Genomic DNA, 7,901 nt, shown 5'->3' with positions numbered 1-7,901 from the left:
TTACTTGTTATATAGTAGGCTCGTACTTGGTAGACATGGACATGTATGATGTGCCACGAGAGCCCTTCAGACTTACATAGGACTGTGTGGCGCTAGCTGTTGGGTTGGTGACTGCTAGTAGTGTGAAGTGACGATTGGCTTTGGGATGGCGAGTAAAATCTGCATCATCTGCAGAGAACAAGGAGAATCCGATCTGTAGTAGTGTTTAGAGACAGAGTTTTCTAACTGGTGATAACAAAAGTCTGTAACTATTCCTAATCAAGTCCTTGACTATGTCTTCTTCAAGTCAGGAAACGCCTCTTCCCCTCGATTTATTTACTTCTTTTCAGTGAAAACAAATATTTCATATTACTCGGTTTTGGCTCGTGTCCATATGTATACTATGAGAGCTTCCCGGTTTATTCTCTATTTAGGTTCACGAAGATCATTGTCCTCTAAAATATTCATCACTTACTTTAAAGTAATTTTTAGCACTCAAGTAATCTATGTTCATTGTAGAAAAATCAGAAAATAGAGATTGACCAAGAGGAAGAAAATGAAAATCCACAGACAACCACTTGATAATTTTTTGTGTTTATACATCTAGATTGTTTTCTCTGTGTTTAATGTAGTTACATATCCAGTATATGAGCTCACAGTTTTCGAAAAGGGGAATCATGTTGCTTTTATTATCTTTTTCATTTAACAATTAATTGCTATCTTTCCATGATTATAAAACAATTTATTCTACATCGTTCTTGTACTTCTGACAAGCTTCATATTTTGATGTCATTTTTGCTTACTGGTTGCTTGTGGAGACAAAGAAAAGACAGCTTGTCACACTTCTTATTTCTCATTGGTGTCTTAATTTTGATGTGCCCCCTTTATGTGAACGTGAAACCTAGATTTTTCTGAAGTGATACAGCAAAATCTCTGACACAGTGATGGTTTTTAAAAAACTTTAATTGCCCTGGGCAACAGAGTTTTCTTTATGGATGCCCAGACTCATTAAAAGTCTTTAAGCCCTTGGATATATTCTTTATGTGGAAGAAGCTAGCCGTGCTGTCTCTATTTTCTTCCACTAAGAAAAAGGAGACAGACAGTATCGAGGCCGGGGGAGAAGTCATTGGCAGAGCCCAAAAGAGAACTCGAAGTTCTAATGGCCCAGCCCTCTAATCAAACCACAAAGCCACACTGCTTCCCCTTCCGCTGCCTCCGGGCTGGGCTTGGAAGGGAAAGTGCTGCAGCCACCGAGGGCTGAATGGTGATTTGCCATTCACAGTCCAGGTTGCTCTGTCAAGAGAGGCACAGACTCCCCAGCTCTCAATTGCGGGTGAAAGCTTGTTATCGTGCGCAGGACCCATTGATCCGTTTCGACAATGACTCCTGAATTATATGGCCCCTAAATGTTTGCTGCCAGAGAGATCTATACTGTGGATGCGATGATGGGTACTTACTGGAAACTCTCGCCTGATATATGAGTTTTGCTGTTTTGTATCAATGAAATATCCCTGTGCACTTCGGAGATCTCTTTTCCTCCCAGCTCTTCTCCTGGACTCTGTTATAATGTATTGTGCTAGAAATTAAGGAAATAAAATAACTTTCGAATGTCTTCACATTTAAAGTAAAGCCGTATTGGTCGTATCTGCCATTAGAAATAAGTTGTATTAGTGTTTATAATGATGAGGAAAGTTGCTCATGATGTAATGTTAAATGCACATCGGGCCTTGGCCCTGTCTGGCCTGCCTTGCTCCGTCTCCAGCTGTTCTCCTCCTTGACTCTTTGGGTGACTCCCCCTACCACAGGCCCATTGCTCAAGAAGTGCCCTCTCCCTGAAACATCTTCCCTCTCCCTTTAGCTACGCATCATCCTTCAGATCTCGGCTCTAATATCAGATCCCCATTCCGCGTCCATAGATGAGAAAGGCATTTCCACACGACACTGTAAGTCATTAGTGTTGTCTACCAACCACAGGGTATCCAGAAGTCTGGAAAAATATATATATATTGTTACATTATAATACCGACAAACTATTCATTGCATATTCTATATTTTCAGATTTTGTGGACACCCTGTATTTTTGGTTCCCCTCTTTCGAAGCACATGATTAGATCATTTGTCCCTGCCTCCATGGAAATAAGTATGGCCATGTGTCTTGCTTTGGCCCATGAAATGGGAACAGAAACAACATGTACCAATTCCCTGTAGAAGCCTTTAAGAAACAGTCCAATAAGCTCTAATTTTGCCACGGATTGCAACTGTCCCGTGGTAGAGATCCAGTCAGCCTCCATCTCTGAGTGAGGGTGACCTGGGCAGAGGCTACTTCCCATCCTCACTGGCATATGAAGAGCACGTATTATGAAAAAGAAACCATTCTTGTTACTTGAGATGACTGAGATGTAGGGGTTGTTTTTTACTGCAGCGTAACCCAGCCTATCCTGACTAGTAGACACACTTATCACAGTGGTAGTTTTATATTTGCTAGTGTATTTTTAGTCTCACTTATGGTACATCTCTCTTAGGTGACAGTCACTGTATTAGAATGTGGGCCCTCAGCAGTGAACAGGGTAAACAAAGTCCCCTGCTCATCCTGGTGAGGAAGACAGACCAATAAAGCAGAGATCTGTGTGAAAGCAAGCCATGTGCACAGCTTGGGAGCAGAGGGTTTCACACAGAGGGATGAGTAAATTCAGAGTGGGGTCCTGCTATTGTGGAGACTGCGGTGCAGGAAGCAGGGTCGGAAGTGGGAAGTGATGGGAACAATAAGATTGTAGAGGCAGTGGGGGAGGGGAGTAGATCACATACGACTGTGGGCCCTGGGAACGTCTTCAGATTTCATTGAGTGTGATGGGAAGCTATAGGAAGGTTTCGAGCAGGGGTATGATATAATGAAACTCTTTTAACAAGTGTCACTCTGGCAATTGTTTTGAGAATTGAGTACAAAGACAAGGAGGCAAGGGTAGCAGTCAGGAGGTCAGTTAGAGAGCAAGAGGTGGTTGTGGTCTGGACATTGGTGTAGATATATTTGGAAGGTAGGAGAGGTGAGATTTGTCAGGGGATTGGTTATGGGATGAGCAAGAGAGGAAATGACATCATTCCTGGATATTGTCCTGAGCGACTAGGCAAATCGTTGTGTTATTTTGGGAACAGACATTTTTTTGGAGGAGAAAGCTTAGGAGGAAGATGGTGGAAATGAACAGTTGTATGAATGAATATGAGAGTCCAGAAAGAGAAAAATGAGTAGAATAATATAAACTAAAATGTTAGAGTATTAGTGAATTGTGAATTGCTTTTGTTGCCTTCTTTGTGATTCTCTGTCTTTTCTAGTGTTTCTGTAATGAGCACACAATAACGAAAAATATTTTTTACAGAGATAAGTTGTATTTTTCCAGCTATAACTTGGGGGTTATGGGAGTCCAGCAAAGTTCTCCGGTAGTTCTCATCAGGCCTTGCAAACCTTGTAAAATGCGTACTCATATTCCTCTGGTGGTAGCAGACACCCTCTGTGAAATACCACTGTGACATGAGAAGGTAGAAACTGAAGGGAGAAAATATTAGTTAGAGAAATAATATTTTCAAGGTAAGAATTTTTAACTACAAAATCGCCTGTTCTGATGGCCGTATGCGCTCCGGAAGGCAGTACCTCTGAAAGGCCAGCCTCTGAAGTCACTCGGACGTGGGGTAGGGGTCGAGTCCAGGTTCAGACACTTTTTATCTCCTTTACCATAGTTATTTAACAGTCTTTGCCTCTATTTTTACACTCGTAAATGAGGATGCAAATAATAAGTGCTGCCTCAGCTTGCCGTGGGGAGCAAATGTGACAGTGCCCACATTTGCGCGGTGCTGGTCTGTAGTGCGTGCTTGGTAAATGCCGGCCACTCTTATTGCTGCTGCTGTTTTTATGATGCGTGATTTGGGGGAGCATGATTCGTGTGATAGGACAGGAACTCGCTTATTTGTCTGCACCAATTGTAATGAGCACTCACACTTAACCTGGGAGGTAGGTACTAATGGTATTCCTATTTTACAAATGAGGAAACTGGAGCTCAGAGTGGTTAATTAATTTTCCCCAAGTCACACAGCTGGGAAGAGGCAAAGCAGGGATCCAGCTCCCGTCCCTCAGGCACCAGAACTGGCTCTCTTAAGCTATCTCTCACCCGGCCCCCCAGTGGAGCCAGTGCCTCCTCTGCATGCTGCCTTTTTCAGGCATTCACTGGGCCCCCATTTATGAGAGGCACATTCCTTGTTACCTGTCTGTCACCTAATTGTCGCGAACACATCCTGATGTAGCATTTCCCAACATGTGGCATTTCCCAAGCACAGGACTGTTGCTGCAGCCTGACGGAAGGCTCACTGTCTTATCTGCACCTCTGCTTTTCGGCACCAACCACTGCTGTGGGCTAAGCAGGGGGAAGGGGCCCCTGAGAGACCCACTCTAACTGCTGAGAGCATTGTATCCAAACGTCGTTTCCCAATTCTGTGGATTTAAACACTTTCTGGAGGTTATTACCACAGGACACGTTCTTTTTGGGAGTTAGACGCATCAGTTCTCTCTCATCCCGCCCTGTTTTAAGGAACAGATTGGAGGTACTAGTTTCGTTGCTGCCACACAGGATTACCCCTTCATGGCGCACACGGAGCTAAGTCACACTCACAGGTTCACAGACATAAGTCTAAAAGGTCACGGGCAAAGTGTATTTATGCATTAATCCACAAAAGAGTAAAATCGATCCCTGGGGAAAGGGCTGTGACGTGTGCTTTGTGGGCTGCACAAACCCTTCCGCTGGTCTCACGGCCCCCTTGGCGGACAGAAACGGCCCTCTGCGAAGTGTCAGTTAGCTCGCCTGATAAACCTTCTCCCTCCCACACCTCTGCCTTCCAGAAGCCTTGGGGTAACCATGTAATTAGAACAAGGCAAACATCACGCCAGAAGTACTGGGAAGATGCAGTAGAACGTATAGCAAAGCTGTAACTTAGTTACACCGTTGGAAGAGACACAGTTATCCTTGCTCCAGTTACAGTGATTTTAGAGAAAGCCTTCAAACCACCCATGAAAAATCAAGGCTTTTGCTTCATTTTGGAACCACTGGTATAATAAATTTCATTTGCCTTTTAAAAATTATATATATATATATACATATATATAATACATATTATATGGATTTGAAATTATATGCTTTTAAAAACAATGTAATATTTTAAATATGTATTTTTTTACATTTAAACACACATTTAGACTATATGAGGAGCCTCCCTTCAGTGTCCTCATAGCTCCTGAGATGGAAGTGTCACACAGCTGTACTCATCTGTATGTCTATGTGCGGATTCCTGAACAGCCCACTTACCCGATCCAGTATAATAGAAGGAGACACCGTTGAAGACACCATGCTAATAGAAAGATTGGAGCTAAAACTTATACTCAGGCTCTTAATGAAGTTAGCTATCCTAACGCAACATTAATGTATACAGTCTGAATACTGCTAAAGATTGGAGAGAATAAACAGATTTAATTTTCTCATTTTAGAGGGATATCGCCATGCTCTAGGTTTCTCTGAGATGCCTAATTAATAATAAAATGGGGAACAGTTTTGTTTTCTATTTAAAGATCAGCTAAGTGAGGCTTTCAACAATCCTAAAATAGTACTTCACTTATATCTGCAAATGTGTGTGTTTAATGAGGACTTTAAATATCTGATTATCTATTAAATAGCAAGAACAAGCAATTACAAGTGCCAGTCTTTAAAAATGTTTTTTTTTCTTATTACTTATGTGACACATTATAATCACTCTAAGAAATTCAGAAAATAGAAATGAATAAACAAATCACGAAATATTCTTGCTGTGGAATACTATGCAGCCACGAAAAGGCTAAGACAGAGATTGATGTACTGGTATGGAAAAATGAACATAATAACCACTGCCACCACCACCATAATGACAATAGCTACAGTAAAGAGGGCCTAAATGTTTCAGACACTAAGCACTTGTGTTAATTTAATTTCTTAACAAATTTATTTTTACCCCTTAAAACAGCCCTATGATTAGATACCAAATATTATACTCCGAATGCAGATAAATTACTCTCTGTAATCTAAGCTTAAGCTGAATTTGGGACTAAACAGCTGAGCTCCATCTGGCCATACTGTCCATCCATAAGTCTCTGTAATCACTTTGTGGGCAAAATGGACGCAATTTAAGATGTGAAGTTTCAACAAGATATTTTGAAACCAGTGAATATAAGGGAGCTGTCAATTCAACAAACTTTGCCCAATGTTCTATGGCAGGAGAGTTCCTCTTGGTGGTCTAGACAGGCCTAAGCATTTGCACTATATATAGACTTTAGCTAGTTCTTAAGAAGCATATGATGGGAACTTCTTAAAATTAATGTTATTTACCTGCTAGGATGTAAATGGTAAAAGGATGTGGTCTACATTATGGACAAGGGCTCTGTAAAATGTGATGTTAGAAAATGGAAATTTTACGAGTTCTGGGAACAGAAACAGGTGATGTGAGAGAAATGGGAGAAAATTCTAATTTTTGCTGCATTGCTAGAAGTTAATCCAAAGTACCTTTTTTTTAAAAAAAAATCATGAATAATAGAACAACATTCTTTGGTTAATTGTGCTCACTTTGGCTCCATCGAGTTACCTGTTCCTGAAAAATAACCCTTCTACTTAAAACAATGGTCCTTTCCACCAGTGTTTGTGGGGCTAAAATCACAGAACTTCCAACTGCTAAGGCACTCAGAGTTGTCTGTTCAGCTCCTAGCCTGGAGCATGAACTTCTCTTTGTTGGGGGGTTACATCACCTCGCTTGGGGACTTTTAGAATGGGTGACAGCAGTAGAGTGTAGTCGATGAGACCTCACCAGATTTTGCTTTCAGATGGTCCTCACTAGCTCTGTGACCTTGGGTTTTGTTTAGCCTCTTAAGACTTTGTTCAACTCATCTCTAGAATAAGAATGCCTCATGGAACTGCAGGAAGGATTAAACAAAGGAATCTCAGTAAAGCCTTTGATAAAGTACCTGACACAGATCAGTAACTATCTTCATGTCCATCATTATTATTGTCACCAGTGTCACATAGAGGAGGAACTAACCACAAGAAAGTTGTCATAATGTCAGGGATCAGACTCCTGCTGCCGAGAGAGTAATCAGGTCCCAGGCCTGCATTTGATCATAAACCACCCCTCATCTTGAACTGGGGACCAGTCTGCATGAGCTGCTGCTATTCCTGGGTTCTTGTGAGAATTCTGTTCCCTCTCATTTTTAAAGGAATTCTTACGATACTCTTATTTTTTTTTTTTTTTTTTTTTTTTTTTTTTTTTTTTTTTTTAGGCAAGGCAACCCTTAATTGACCTCACAGATTGCAAGGACCTTGTCAGCTTACAATCCCTTATTTTTTATTTTTCATGCCTACAGCACCTGGTCTTCCTAGGTGGTCTCCCATCCAAGTACTAACCAAGCCTGACCCTGCTTAGCTTCCGAGATCAGGTGAGATCAGGCTTGTTCAGAGTAGCTTGGCCGTAGACTCTTTTCCTATTTTGAATGGTCCTTCAGAAAGACCCGCTTCACACAAATGCTTTCGGTAGCATGGACAGAGAACAACAACAATAAAAAATAAAACCCCCTCAAAATTAAATCTATAAAAAAGAGAAACAAGCCAATTGGTTCACCCCTCCTCCTTCAATTACAGCCTGCCTAATTCTTTGAGTAAAATATTTACCTACAATATAATTATAAGGAAATGGAGATAAGTACTTTCTCATGTTTTGTTTTATTCAATTCTTACTAACAAACTTGGGAGGACGATAGAGCTAGAATATAAGTTGTCCTCCTTGTCCTATAAATAAGGAAACAGAAAGAAAGCAACTAACTTGCCAAGATATACACAGCTATTGAGAGAAGTAAAATCAGAGTCTCT

The 7,901-nt window shown here is 41.1% G+C and overlaps 1 pseudogene; it reads right to left on the bottom strand.

Moving 5' to 3' along the window:
* Positions 1-7,390: 7,390 nt before the first annotated feature.
* LOC118605819 lies at positions 7,391-7,509 on the bottom strand (annotated as a pseudogene).
* Between the last annotated feature and the right edge of the window lie 392 nt (positions 7,510-7,901).

This window comes from Rousettus aegyptiacus, unplaced genomic scaffold (assembly GCF_014176215.1).
Source record: "Rousettus aegyptiacus isolate mRouAeg1 unplaced genomic scaffold, mRouAeg1.p scaffold_m13_p_7, whole genome shotgun sequence".
In the NCBI taxonomy this organism is placed as follows: domain Eukaryota; kingdom Metazoa; phylum Chordata; class Mammalia; order Chiroptera; family Pteropodidae; genus Rousettus; species Rousettus aegyptiacus.
This window is presented reverse-complemented; position numbering and strand designations above follow the sequence as displayed.